The sequence below is a fragment of the Rhipicephalus microplus genome, chromosome 2 (assembly GCF_043290135.1).
Source record: "Rhipicephalus microplus isolate Deutch F79 chromosome 2, USDA_Rmic, whole genome shotgun sequence".
In the NCBI taxonomy this organism is placed as follows: Eukaryota; Metazoa; Arthropoda; class Arachnida; order Ixodida; family Ixodidae; genus Rhipicephalus; species Rhipicephalus microplus.
This window is the reverse complement of record NC_134701.1, coordinates 158,542,490-158,555,240: the sequence shown is the minus strand read 5'-3', so window position 1 is coordinate 158,555,240 and position 12,751 is coordinate 158,542,490. Positions and strand designations below refer to the sequence as shown.

The 12,751-nt window shown below is 41.0% G+C and overlaps 1 protein-coding gene across 2 annotated transcripts in view; it reads right to left on the bottom strand.

Moving 5' to 3' along the window:
• The window catches only part of LOC142796424 (sperm-specific sodium:proton exchanger-like), a 111,412-nt gene that overhangs the window by 97,423 nt on the left and 1,238 nt on the right, over positions 1 to 12,751 (bottom strand). For both annotated transcript variants that reach the window (XR_012893831.1, XM_075886959.1), the window contains exon 2: positions 11,101 to 11,275. The gene's annotated coding sequence lies outside the window, so the exon portion shown is untranslated. The remainder of the gene's footprint in view (positions 1 to 11,100; positions 11,276 to 12,751) is intronic.

Sequence of the window (12,751 nt, the reverse complement as noted above, 5' to 3'; positions counted from 1 at the left end):
GCGGTGTGCGTGTTATGTGCAATGGGTATCTCCTCCTCTCTCTTTTTCTCCCTCATTCCCCTCTGCCCCGTGTAGTGTAGTAAACTGGACTTAGTCTAGTTAACCTCCCTACACTGCAAAACATTGCGCATACTTATGAACAGAAAAGCGGACATAGTGTCCAGGAAATAAACACACTCTACCCCTTTGCCAACATCAAGAATACAGCACACGTTCAAGAATCACAGATTTCACCACTTCGCGAATATTATGAATAAAGCACACATTTATCAGTGATGTTCCACTGAATAGTGCAAAAAAGAAGCGTCTCCTCCGCCAACAATATAATAGACGAAAGTAATTATTTGCAATACGGATTACCTACAAAAATTTATACTAATATGGCCGTCGCATACCATCATTAGTAGCTGGTCGAGTCAAATGGGCAAAGTCAAGTCCTTTCTGCGAAAAGTCTATAGCCACTTTGAAATTTTGGAAAAGCAGCCACCGATAGTCACCGTGAAGTGATGCAATCTGCCAAATTTAGCTGTCGAAATGAAAACGGATGCACCAGACAGCACATATACCAGTCATTTCGACAACGCAGTCAATGACGACATTGTTTCTCTAGCCGTTATCACCCGTCAATTTAGACACATTGCTTTGAGGACGACGCAGTGAGGAATGGAAAGAAAATGGTAGGTGTAACCTTAAGAGACAAGAAGAGAGCAGAGTGGATTAGGAAACAAACGAGGGTTAAGGATATCATAGTTGAAATCAAGAAGAGGAAATGGACATGGGCGGAGCATGTAGCGCGTAGAGAGGATAACCGCTGGTCATTAAGGGTAACTAACTGGATTCCCAAAGAAGGCAAGCGGTTTAAAGGAAGACAGAAGATTAGGTGGGCAGATGAGATTAAGAAATTTGCGCGTATAAATTGGCAGCAGCAAGCACAGGGCCGGGTTAACTGGGGGAACATGGGAGAGGCCTTTGTCCTGCAGTGAACGTAGTCAGGCTGATGATGATGACGATGATGATGCTTTTTGCCCGCTTATCGACACTCACCTAATCTTCTTCCCCAGTGCAAGAGAAACAGTGTCGCCATGAAGGGCATTGTCGAAGAGAATGGTAGATGTTTGGTGCATCAGTTATGGTTTCGCTAGCTAAATTGAGCAGGTTGTATCGCTTTGCAGTGATTACCAGTGGCTGCTTTTCCTAAATTCAAAAACTGGCTACAGACTATTTGTTGGAAGAGTTCAATTCGACCATTTGCCCAAAGAGCTATTACTACTGGTGAAATAGATAATTGCGTTAATTTCTATAATTACTGCCATAAAAATGTTTGTACCTATCTGAAGAAGCTTTAGCCACACGAAAGCAACGCCGCATCTAGCTCGCGAATTCCTCTTTTCTCTAATTTAAAAAAAACATTTGACACATTTCTTTAATGATCTGTTGGTGATATCTCTAATGAGTCATTCCGTGCCAAATTATCCAACGTTTTTCTGAGCATCATGAATATGGCTGATGACTCACTCGCAAGGGCAAGCGACATGACTCACACGCAAGGACAATATTGCTTCTGCAGAATCCCACTGACCGGGAATACAGAGAGCGAATTTGGTGCTCTCTACAGAGTAATTCAAATGGGAATAGGGTTATGGCCAGCAATCCATTGCCAACGGAAGGGTGCTACAAGGACTGGGTCCAGTGTGGTGACCTTCAGGTGAGCCATGCAGCTTTATAGATATAAAGTGAGACATCCTGCTTTCCTGGGGAGATCTGCGAATGCAGTAGGTGTGTTTTACACACTAATTAAAATTTTTAGTCATATTCAGTCCATATTTCCTTTAGCATGCTAGTAGCATTGATGCAGTACACTGATAAACGCTATGAAAAAGAATCGTTTCTTTTTTTTTATGGCTTTCAGAACAGTACCCTGCTCTCTGAGACCCAAAGCCTGTCATATGAATACAGAAGCAAAAAAAAAATTGGCAGCATATCCACGGAGTGAATGATGGAGGGTGGGGCGAAGCATTCGTCCATCCATTCGTCCTTGCGTCCACCCATCCATGCGTCCGCCTGTGTGACCGTCAATAAGTGCATCCGCCCGTGTGTCTGTTCGTGCGTCTGTTCGTGCGTCTATGCGTGCGTCTGTTCGGGCGTCCGTCCCTGCATTCGTCCATACATGCGCCCCTGCGTCCGTTCATGCGTACATCCATGCATCAGTCTGTGTGTCCGTCCTTCCATCTATTCAACACTCAGAGTACGACCATCTCGCATCTTTTCATCATTCCCCATATAGTAGCACCACCATCCAGCGGACATTCCAAGGACTAAACGAGAGGTGGTACACGCACACTTTCTTACGGCTTGCGCTTCGGGCCTACTTCCCACCTTTAACCACCTCGAGTTCATGGTATATACTAGTTCACTCTATTCATGGCACTGCGGCCCAACGCTCGCTAAACCTTTTTAAAACCAAGGAGGTTACGCCCAGCGAGTATAACGTAGCAACGTTTTCCTGTCAGATATTACTTGATGTACATGCCAATGGCTGCTATTTGGAAACGAGAGACAGGAGAATTCGGCTTTTACTTTCTTACGGATTGCGCTTCGTGTCGACTTCCCACCTTTAACCACCTCGATTTCATGGTATATATTGGTTCGTTGTATTCATGGCACTGCAGCTCAACGCTGGCTAAACCTTTCTAAAACTGAGGAGGTTACACCCAGCGAGTATAACGTAGCAACCCTTTCTTGTCAGATAGTGCTCAATTTACATGCCAATGGCTGCTAATGGAGATCGCAGCGTGCGCGTTAACTAAAAGCCGAATGCTCCTACCTCTCATTCCCCATTATCAGCCACTGGCATGTACATTGAGCACTATTTTTGTTGTTCAACAACGCACAGAAGAAATCACTCGCCGGCACCACCTTGGAGGTCGAAATGTTATACTTGTTACACATTACAGCGGCTACGAGGGACGAACGGGTGCTGCTATAAGAAGCTTCGCCCCCAAAAACTTTAAATTAAGAACTGGGAGCCAAGGCGATAGTCTCGTTTATGTTGTTCGCAAGGAACAATTGTGCACTGTATACCTCTTAACGGCTTGATGGCTCATCTGGGAGCCATCCCCAGTGGCGTAGCCAGGAAGGCAGGAGAAGCTGCTTAACTCCCCTTCCCCCCGTCCCAGCACAGTACAGGTATTTTTTTATCCTAAAGCCGGGGATTGTTCTTCTACTGTGACCGGTTCATGACCGCCTAGTTTATCGACGACTCAGCAGAAGGTGCTAGTGTGAGTGACAAACCGACAAACTGACTCACGGTTATCAATAAAACCCTCTGAAGCTTCGCCCCACACATCATCATTCACTTCGTAGATATGCTGTGACTTTCTTAGATCTGCATGTGCATACCTACAAGCACACATGAAAACACACAAGAATGTACATAAAGTATGACCGAAGTAGCCTTCCCCTCACACGCCACTCCCACACGAAAAATATCTTTTTGCTACGCTACTGGTCTCCACACTCTAGCGACTTTCGTTGCAGCGCACCTCTGATGGCAATGGAATGCAGATGATAGCCTCATTCGAATTTCAATTGCTCCGTATCATGCTTGCTGTGTGTACCACAGGTCTGTGGAAGTCTGTTGAAGATTGCCCTTGCCAGTGCTTCATGCCGCTTGAGTTAGGTAGGAGTAAATCCTGTGGAGATACATAATTTAAAAAAAAATACCTCTCGAGTTTAAAAATAATACCCTTCAGTAACTCCACCTATATTGAGGTAGTACGTAGAGCTTTGAAATGAAATGTTGTGAATATTTTTGTCCGACCACCAAGGCAAACTTTTTGATGCTGAATACAGAGCTTTTCCCAAAAATGTGAAATTCCCACTTTTTTAGACTATGTGCAAAACTTCAGTGCATTAATTATTTAATTTTGTAGCGAGTCGAAATGGTCACCAGCAGATAATTTATTTGTGTCCTTGGAATTCGCCATCTTACCAGAAAAAAAATCCCAAACCTGGCAACATTATTCAATATTGCTCTTGGAAAAAGCTCTCGAAGATATAATAATCATAAGCAAGCCAATATTTTTAGTTAGATTGCTTCGTTACTTTGCTGGAAATTCTATTTATTAAGTGCATTCCAAAATGACTTTTGAAAAATACTGTTGTTTCACGACTTTTCGCTCAGTCGGCGCCATACTACAGACTCTCATAACTAGGGAGGAAAATTTTTGGCAATGGAATTGAATGACCAGGACGAGTTTCGAGCTTCGAGAAACGTGGAATTTTTTGCTGGCATATTCTGGATGGTAAAAAAAATGCTGGGTGATTTAGCATGGCATAAGCCTAACTGTTGTATTGTTTAATACATTGAATTACTCTTTTGCCTAATTTGCCTCAACTAATATTGTTACCCAATATTTTAGTGTGTTTAAAAATTTGTTTGGGTTTTCAGACATTTTCTTTTGTATGCTATGTATTATTATTTATTATGTGCGATTATTTATTTTTGTGCTGTAAGCCAGAGCCTTCAACAAGGCCTATTAGGAGTCTTGAAATGAATAAAGTATATGTGCTCGCCCTGTTTTTTCCTCTGTACTCGCCTGTTGTGGTTGTGCTGACAAAATGTTTTTCCTCTTTTTGAGAAAAGAAGTCTGCATAATACTGTTACAATAGGAAAACAACACTGGTGCTTCGGGTATCTAGAAGTTATGATAGACTTTCGTATTTTATATTGCAGATACAAAACTGCCGATATAATAAATTTTTTGACAATTTTCTTTACACAATTTGTAGCATGTCTGTGCTGTATTTCGTTTTTTGATCATGGCGAAATAAAATTTTATTTCAGTGAATAGGAAACTTGTCCTTTTGGCCTTTAATCATTTGAACTCACTTCGTAAATTTTTTAGTATGTGCAGGTGCAGTCAAATGATACGATTGTTGTATCAATAACAGACCCTTTGTTATTCAAGACTGCAATTTCTCAGCAATGCTTGTAACTATACGCAGTTTCCATTATCTATCTTTGTCTTGTATGTGCTTGAATTCTTATACATTTTTAGTTGACTTATGTTGCCTTCCTGATTTGCGCATCTGATACTTGTTTCTTTATTTTGTCTTTTTTTCTTGTGTGTTATATATGTTGTACCCACCCCCTCTGTAATGCCCTACGGGCCCTGAGGGTATTCTAATAAATAAATAAATAAATGCTTCCAGGTGACTTTGCCCCAGAATTAGTTGGGATCGTGGCCTTGGAAATTTTGAATGACATTGTACTTGCTGAAAAAAGATCTGCTGATTACGTATACCTGATGTTTAACCTAATGGAAACACGTTTCTTACGGACATGTAGCAATAATATTATGAATAGTGTGTGAGAAATGGACCTACGGAGCAGGTGTTGTTTCGTAGCAGCCGCTAATTTATTTCTTCATCGTGGAGATCTCCGGGAATGTGAATGGGCTGTACATATTATGTGTTCTACGGATCTCTGGTGTACTATTTTCTTTTTACGGAAGTGGTTGGCAGCATGTTACCTACACCTTTTTACGTAATCGATGTAAAATATTTTTAGCAGTTTACGTTTCTGATATTTTTCTTTTTTCTCTCTCTCTCTTTCTCTGTCTCTATGTCACGCATATTGGTTTACGAGATTAAGAAGCCGCAAACTTGTTTTCGCTTCAATCTATACTATGATTTTTAAGCAACGTGTCCAACGAGCATCTAAGCAGAAAACAAACAGAGTGCATGTTGTTATTGGCACTGTACACATTTACACAGTAAAGTACACAGTAAAGTACACAGTAAATTTTTTACACCCTTAAGGGTGTAAACTGGCTTGTCGCCAGAGCAACACTCCATGGTTGTTTTCAGATACACCCTACTGAAAGGGTGTTAGCTGAACACCCTACACGAAGGGTGTTCAGCAAAATGTTAGGGTGTTCAACACCCTTCTAAGAGGGTGTTGAAAGGGTTTGCGACCTTTGAGTAACGCGTTATTCGAAGGTCTCAGGTTCGGTTCCTGTCCATGGCAAGTTATCTTTTCACCCACATTTCTTTCTTCACATTTACATTACAATTCGGACTTATAACTTCCCCTATACTTTCCTTGGCAATATTGTGTTTGATCTCACTATATATATATATATATATATATATATGTGTGTGTGTGTGTGTGTGTGTGTGTGTGTGTGTATAAGCAAGCTTACTGAAATGCAATGATATTCCTCAAAGCCTTCTTTGTAAAGCCGACTATAGAAATTTAGACTGCCTTTTATAGTTATACAATTAAATACAGATATTTAGAGTTAAATAGCCTAAACATCTCGGGTATATCAATTGGTGGCTCAGTGAGTCGATACAGCAAGGGTGCTTGGTATGCATACGTTTGTGCAGACACACAAACACATTATATTGAAAACATTATTACCCGTAACAGTGCACACGTCTCATGCAGGATGCAGACACATACATATTTCAGCAACTTAATTTGCAGTTGCACTTGGTATCGCGAAACCATGTGAGTTCAGCCTCACCTAGTTCATTTCAAACTTTCTGATTATACAAAAATAACAGAGCTGCTTTGGTAGACATCATTTCCACTTATTGATAAATATCTTTTCCCACTTCCTAAAAGTAGACATATATTGGCGTAAGATAAATATCAAGTACATGTACCGCAACGCAACTTTTCTCTCAACAGAAAGCAAACAGATTTATTATATTTCATACATACTACAGTTAGAGCAGTTTGCCGCCAATATTCGAACAGGTAAGGTCAGTGGCTGAAGAAAGATGATTAACAGATCAGCCCTCACCCCATGAAGCTTCACCACATATTAAAATTTCAAGTTTTATTTTTCAGCATCTTTCTAGGTATTAAAGACAGCATCCATTTCTCAAAAACACAATCTTCATAACAAAATCAAAATGAGAGCCGACAGGTGGAAATGCCTCAGATAGGCTGACCAAAGTTTCGATAGGAGAACCTATCTTCGTCAAAGGTGCCTAGCCTTCTCATCCTTGGCATATTAGTTTCAAGGGGGTTAGTAAAGATGTCATCTCCTGGTGGTGGCATGTGTCCCTGTTGGCAATCGTAGCCTGAAAAAAAACTATAAAGCAGAGGAGTGCAGTCCTTGCTTCCTTTCAAGTTGGGTGGTAGTGATTCAGAGTGTTCTCAGAGGGTGGAGAAAAAAAAAGAAAAAAAGGAAACACCCAAAGTAGGAGCGGTATGCTGCCAATGGGTGGCCGCTACAGACACGAAAAAAGCAAAGAGCTTGACAGTTCGAAGCCAGCAGACGGTCCCCGCGTTTGGCCATCACGAAAGGTTGCTGACGATATTGACCAATGCTGTTCTCGAACATCTATGAATGGGACTCATAAGAAAGAGGTTACAAAAAGGCGCAAGAAAGAAGCAGGTGGCCACTTTTAAATGCCAAGATTTCAAAGGTAAGCGACACCAGATGTGTTTCGAAGACCACGTGTTTATTGGGGAAGGTCATTGGTTAAAATATGCTTTCACTATCCCCATAGGTGTCCCGCTCAACGGAATTGCCTCAAGAATTTGGCGGCATGTTGGCAGAGAAATAGGCAAGTTCGGAATGCAAAGGGAATAAGCAACTACGAGAGAAACACACACAAAAAAAAGAAAAAATGAAAAAAAGGCGGAGTGGTGGTAGGCGACACGCTAGCGTTTACAAACGAGGAAAGGAAAAAGAGACACAGAGAAATTTGTGGCTTGGCAATGACTTAATGGTGCACAGTAGGAGTGTTTTTTTGAAGCGACAAAAGAGGAAAGAAAGCTGTGGTTGAAAGGTTTTGGAAAATAAAAACTTCGTAGTTGTGTGTACACACACATGTATATCTATAATTAAAGTTTTAAAAATTTAGAGTGAATATTATTATTACAATATGTAGGTTAGGAGTGATTCCATGTAATACTAGTTATGTCTATCTGAAAGTTGAACGTTTCTAGTCCCTAAATATGGCCGCAATTATGCAATGGCGTTCAGCGATTCCAAATTACCACGTGCAACATTGATTCCTGATGGGTGTAGGGACATAAGTGTGTGTATAAATTATGATTTCATGTATTTATTCTCTCGTGGTGACCGGCAATTATTTTGTAGAACATAAAGTTTTGCTTTTTAGAAAGTGTGGTCCTGTTGGTAGAAGTGACCGGCTACTACTTTCGGTAAATTGTGCTTTGTGTCTGCACGGTGGCCGTTCAGTCTTACGTGAATTGGCAGCCCACTTCGCCTATATATTGTCTGCAGGTGGCGCACTTAAGACAGTATATTAGGTTGTTCGAAGTGCAGCTGAAGATCGATGGGACCTTGTGAATGTAGTCAAAAAACACTACTACCGTGCACCATTAAGTCATTGCCAAGCCACAAATTTCTCCGCGTCTCTTTTTTCCTTTCCTCGTCTGTCAACGCTAGCGTGTCATCTACCTCCAACCCGCCTTTTTAAATTTTTTCGTTTCTTTCTGCGTTTCTCTCGTTAATGCTTATTTCCTATGCATTCTGAGTTTCTCTATTTCTCTGCCAACATGCCGCCAAATTCTTGAGGCAATTCTGTTGAGCGGGCCACCCACGGGGATAGTGAAAGCATATTTTAACCAATGGCTTTCTCTATTGAACACATTCTCTTCCGAACACATCTGGTGTCGCTTACCTTTGAAATCTTAGCATTTAAAGGTAGCCACCTGCTTCTCTCTCGCGCCTTTTCGTAACCGCATTCTTACGAGTCCTATTTATAGATGTTCGAGAACAGCATAGGCCTTTATCGTCGGCAACCCTTTGTGATGGCCAAACGCGGGGACCGTCTGCTGGCTTCGAACTTTCAAGCTCTTTGCTATTTTCGCGTCGGTAGCGGCAGCACACCGCTTCTACTTTGCGTGTTTCCTCTTTTTTGCTTCCATATTTTTCTCTACCCTCCGAGAACATTGTGAATTGCTACCAGTCAACTTGAAATGAAGTGAGGACTGCACTTGTTTGCTTTCTAGTTTTTTTTCCGGTGGCAATCGCCAACAAAGACACGCACCACCACCAGGAGATGACATCTCTACTAACCCCCTTAAAGCTAACATGCCAAGGATGAGAAGAAAAGGCACTTTTGACGAACATAAGTCTTCCTATCGAAACATCAGCCAGCCTATCTGAGGAACTTCCACTGTTCACCCAGACTATCCCACTCTTCACAACAGTTTTTTCTGATCCTAAGGCAGTTTTCAAGGCATTCGAAACACTATGGGCTGTTTATATAAGCTCTGCACACACAATTTAGCCATCTGATGTACAATATGCAAAGTATATCAGAGTGACTTGTTGGGCTTTACACTCTTACAGAGTATAAAAGAAGGAAAATTCGTAACTTCATATCTAACTTAGAATACATGCAACAATCATTACCTCTTGCAAAAAATTAGCAATGTAATAAGCACCAGCACACACTTCGCAGAGCTGCTCAGAAATGCATCTTGATAAAATAGTTAAATATTGCAGTAAATTATGAATGCAAAAACACAACACCAATGCACTAGTAGAGATGCCTGGTTGGCACCAAACTGCTGTACTTAAGATGCATCATGGAAGCAAGACCACAGCCCACAACTAATATACGCTTCAAGTAACCCTTGACTGCTAAACTGAAGGCCACAAAATCAAACCATGGCTGTGGTGGCTGCAATTTGGATTAAGGAGGAAATGCATGACACCTGTCTGCTTAGACATGGATGCATTTAAAGAACCCCAGGTGGTCAAAATATCTGAAACCCTCTACTCCAGTGTCCCTGATAATTATATCTTGGTTTTAACACGTTAACCTCGGTAAATATTATTCTCATTACACTTGACGTGAAATAAAGCAAGCAGATATTACTATGTAGATGAAAAATTCACCATTCAATCCCCCGATCCAAGGACTCACGTTACAATATTCTAGTATGCCTTCTATCAGTTATCATTAACAATGTTAAACATGAGTATGTATCACTGTAATATATCCGACATGGTTTGGTATTGGCAAAGTTAGGTACGATGAAGTATGACAGTGGGAAAACACTTGATTGTACTTATGAATTGAACTTCCCAAAGGCAATGAAATAACTACAGTGACAAAAATATATTAAAATAGAATATTCAGTGAAGGTTACACTGAAAATAAAATCATTAATGTGCTACTTTTTATCACAACACAAAAAGTGTTTTTAAATGGCCAATAGCACATAAGGCATATATTAACATGACATGCAAGTCTGGCGAGCGACACACTCAGTAGATCTTGGAAGAAACAAAATATCCAATAAAGAGCTCAGTAAGCAGCACTGACACATTCTTAATTGCACTGCCTAGTTACATTGAATTTTAGCCTTAAGAACAGAAAAACACCTTGGCAGATTGTGTCCAGGGGGACACAAAGTAATAAAATAACGCTGTTATCTGGCCTATCAACCAAAAATATTGAAAGTTTAGTAACGCAAATAAGCAGGTATGTTTGCTATAAAAAGTCGGAGGCAGTCGTGTTTCTACACAGTCCCACTTGGAAAACTTTTTTGATTATGTTTATGCTCCTAGATATCCTGTTTGAAAGTTTACTTTTGCTTTTCATGATTACGCATGCAAGGCAGTGAGGTTCAGAAAAATATCGCTCCATAGCGGAACGAGCAGTCGGTTCTTGCCATCGCCAGCGAATAGCAAGAGTAACCATTTTAATGTTTGCCCATGCCTTCCACCGACGGTCAGATTAAATGCATGAAATCAGAGTCTGTGCTAGTGCTCACTGTCCTGCACACATAATAATGCAAGCCGCAACTAAATTTCCAGCAGGATATCTGAGCACGGGCATGCTAGAATTCTTACAAGTAATAATATGTAGAAATGTGACTGGCTCAAATATTTAACACATACATGATCTCCTGCTGTGGTCACTATTAAGTTGATTAATAAAACTTAATGGCACCGCTGACAGTGATAATTATTGTCTCACATTGCATCCTCCTGGATACATAGCTATCAGCAGAGGTGGCTTTACATACATAACTTACAGCGCTGACTTCTCTTTTAAGGAAAAACAAAAGGGTTAACTTTGAACACTCCGAACCTTTGTGCTCCTTGAATACAGCTACCAGGTGGCTTTCTGCAGCTCGCTTTTCAGAAAAAACAGAAGCCATGCGCCACTGATGTGCACCAGCAGTCAAATTTTCCACGAGCCAGCCTTGATGATGGGCTAGTCCAGACGTTTCCCACACTCTCTTCCTACGACGAGCATGTATAGACTGCGAGAGAAACAAAAAAACAATTTACTGATGTGTCTGTTAGCGAAGCAGAATTTGAAACTCAATTTAGAATGATCTGGAACGTTGTGTTTTAAAAGAGTAGGATGTACGAAAACTAGACATGCTACAACAAAAACATCCTCAATGTTTTTGGCGAACATAGCTTCAACCTTACGAAAGAATATGCATTTTTCACATAACAGATGTGTCTCAAAATATACTTGAATAGCGCTCTGGCATAGTGCGTATAGATGCCAATTCATTAATAGGGCAGCGCGTACATGACGGTATGCGCTTTGATCAAGTATCCATTGGTGGTAACACATAAAGTTATATTACGAATTTTAGTTTGAACGCAACTAATGTAACTTTCTTTCGGCTGCCTACATTAGGACGATTATGCCAATAACATAGAAAATTGGTTTCACTAAATTACTATTGTCAACTGCTAAATTATGGCTGTTAATTCAATGATTCCAGGTGGCTAAAAAGGCAGTGCCCCTCACTCATCCCTAACATACCCCCCATTACAGGCTGTCTAATAAATAATGGGAAATAATGTGGAAATGCTAATACAACGCACCCATCTTGAGCTAAATACCATCCCAATAAAGCATGCAAGCTTCTGCAACGATCTCTAGTAACAAGAATACTGGAAGGCATTGGTCACGATTTAGCAATACACAATGAACGTTTGACGAGACTGATTTCTGAAGTTGTGTAATTGCGTCAATGCCAACAGCTTGGAAACATGCAGTCTATATTCATGATTGTCAGATGAACATACTGTCCAATTTTCCATTTTCACAGCAACATGCTCATGTCTTATGTATGCATACTATGATGTATAACATTACTGCAAGTTTTGAGCATTAAATGATATATTCGTTTCTCCAAACACTACAGATCCCTTCTTTAACTGTAGCGCATGCCTATAGAACTTACTGAAGCTTGTCATCTGATGTGAAGACAAAACAACATGCTGACCCTAATTGAAAGCATGACGTTTTGCCCCCCCCCCCCCACAAAAGCCCTATTCACAAGTGACAAAGACTGTGCTTTTATTCGTGGCCAGTGTGTGGTTTTTTCAATGTTTTCATGTGTGTTTCTGACCAGATCGGCATAAGCTTGTAATCTGTTATTAAATGCCATTGGAGGTGATGGTCTAAACTGTTCTTACTGTTCGTACAAGTAAAATTGCTTAGCCCCGCCGCGGTGGTATAGAGGCTAAGGTACTCGGCTGCTAACCCGCAGGTGGAGGGTTCGAATCCCGGCTGCGGCGGCTGCATTTCCGATGGAGGCGGAAACGTTGTAGGCCCGTGTGCTCAGATTTTGGTGCACGTTAAAGAACCCCAGGTGGTCGAAATTTCCGGAGCCCTCCACTACGGCGTCTCTCATAATCATGTGGTGGTTTTGGGACGTTAAACCCCACATATCAATCAGTAAAATTGCTTAGCAAAGTTTGAACACAAAGTT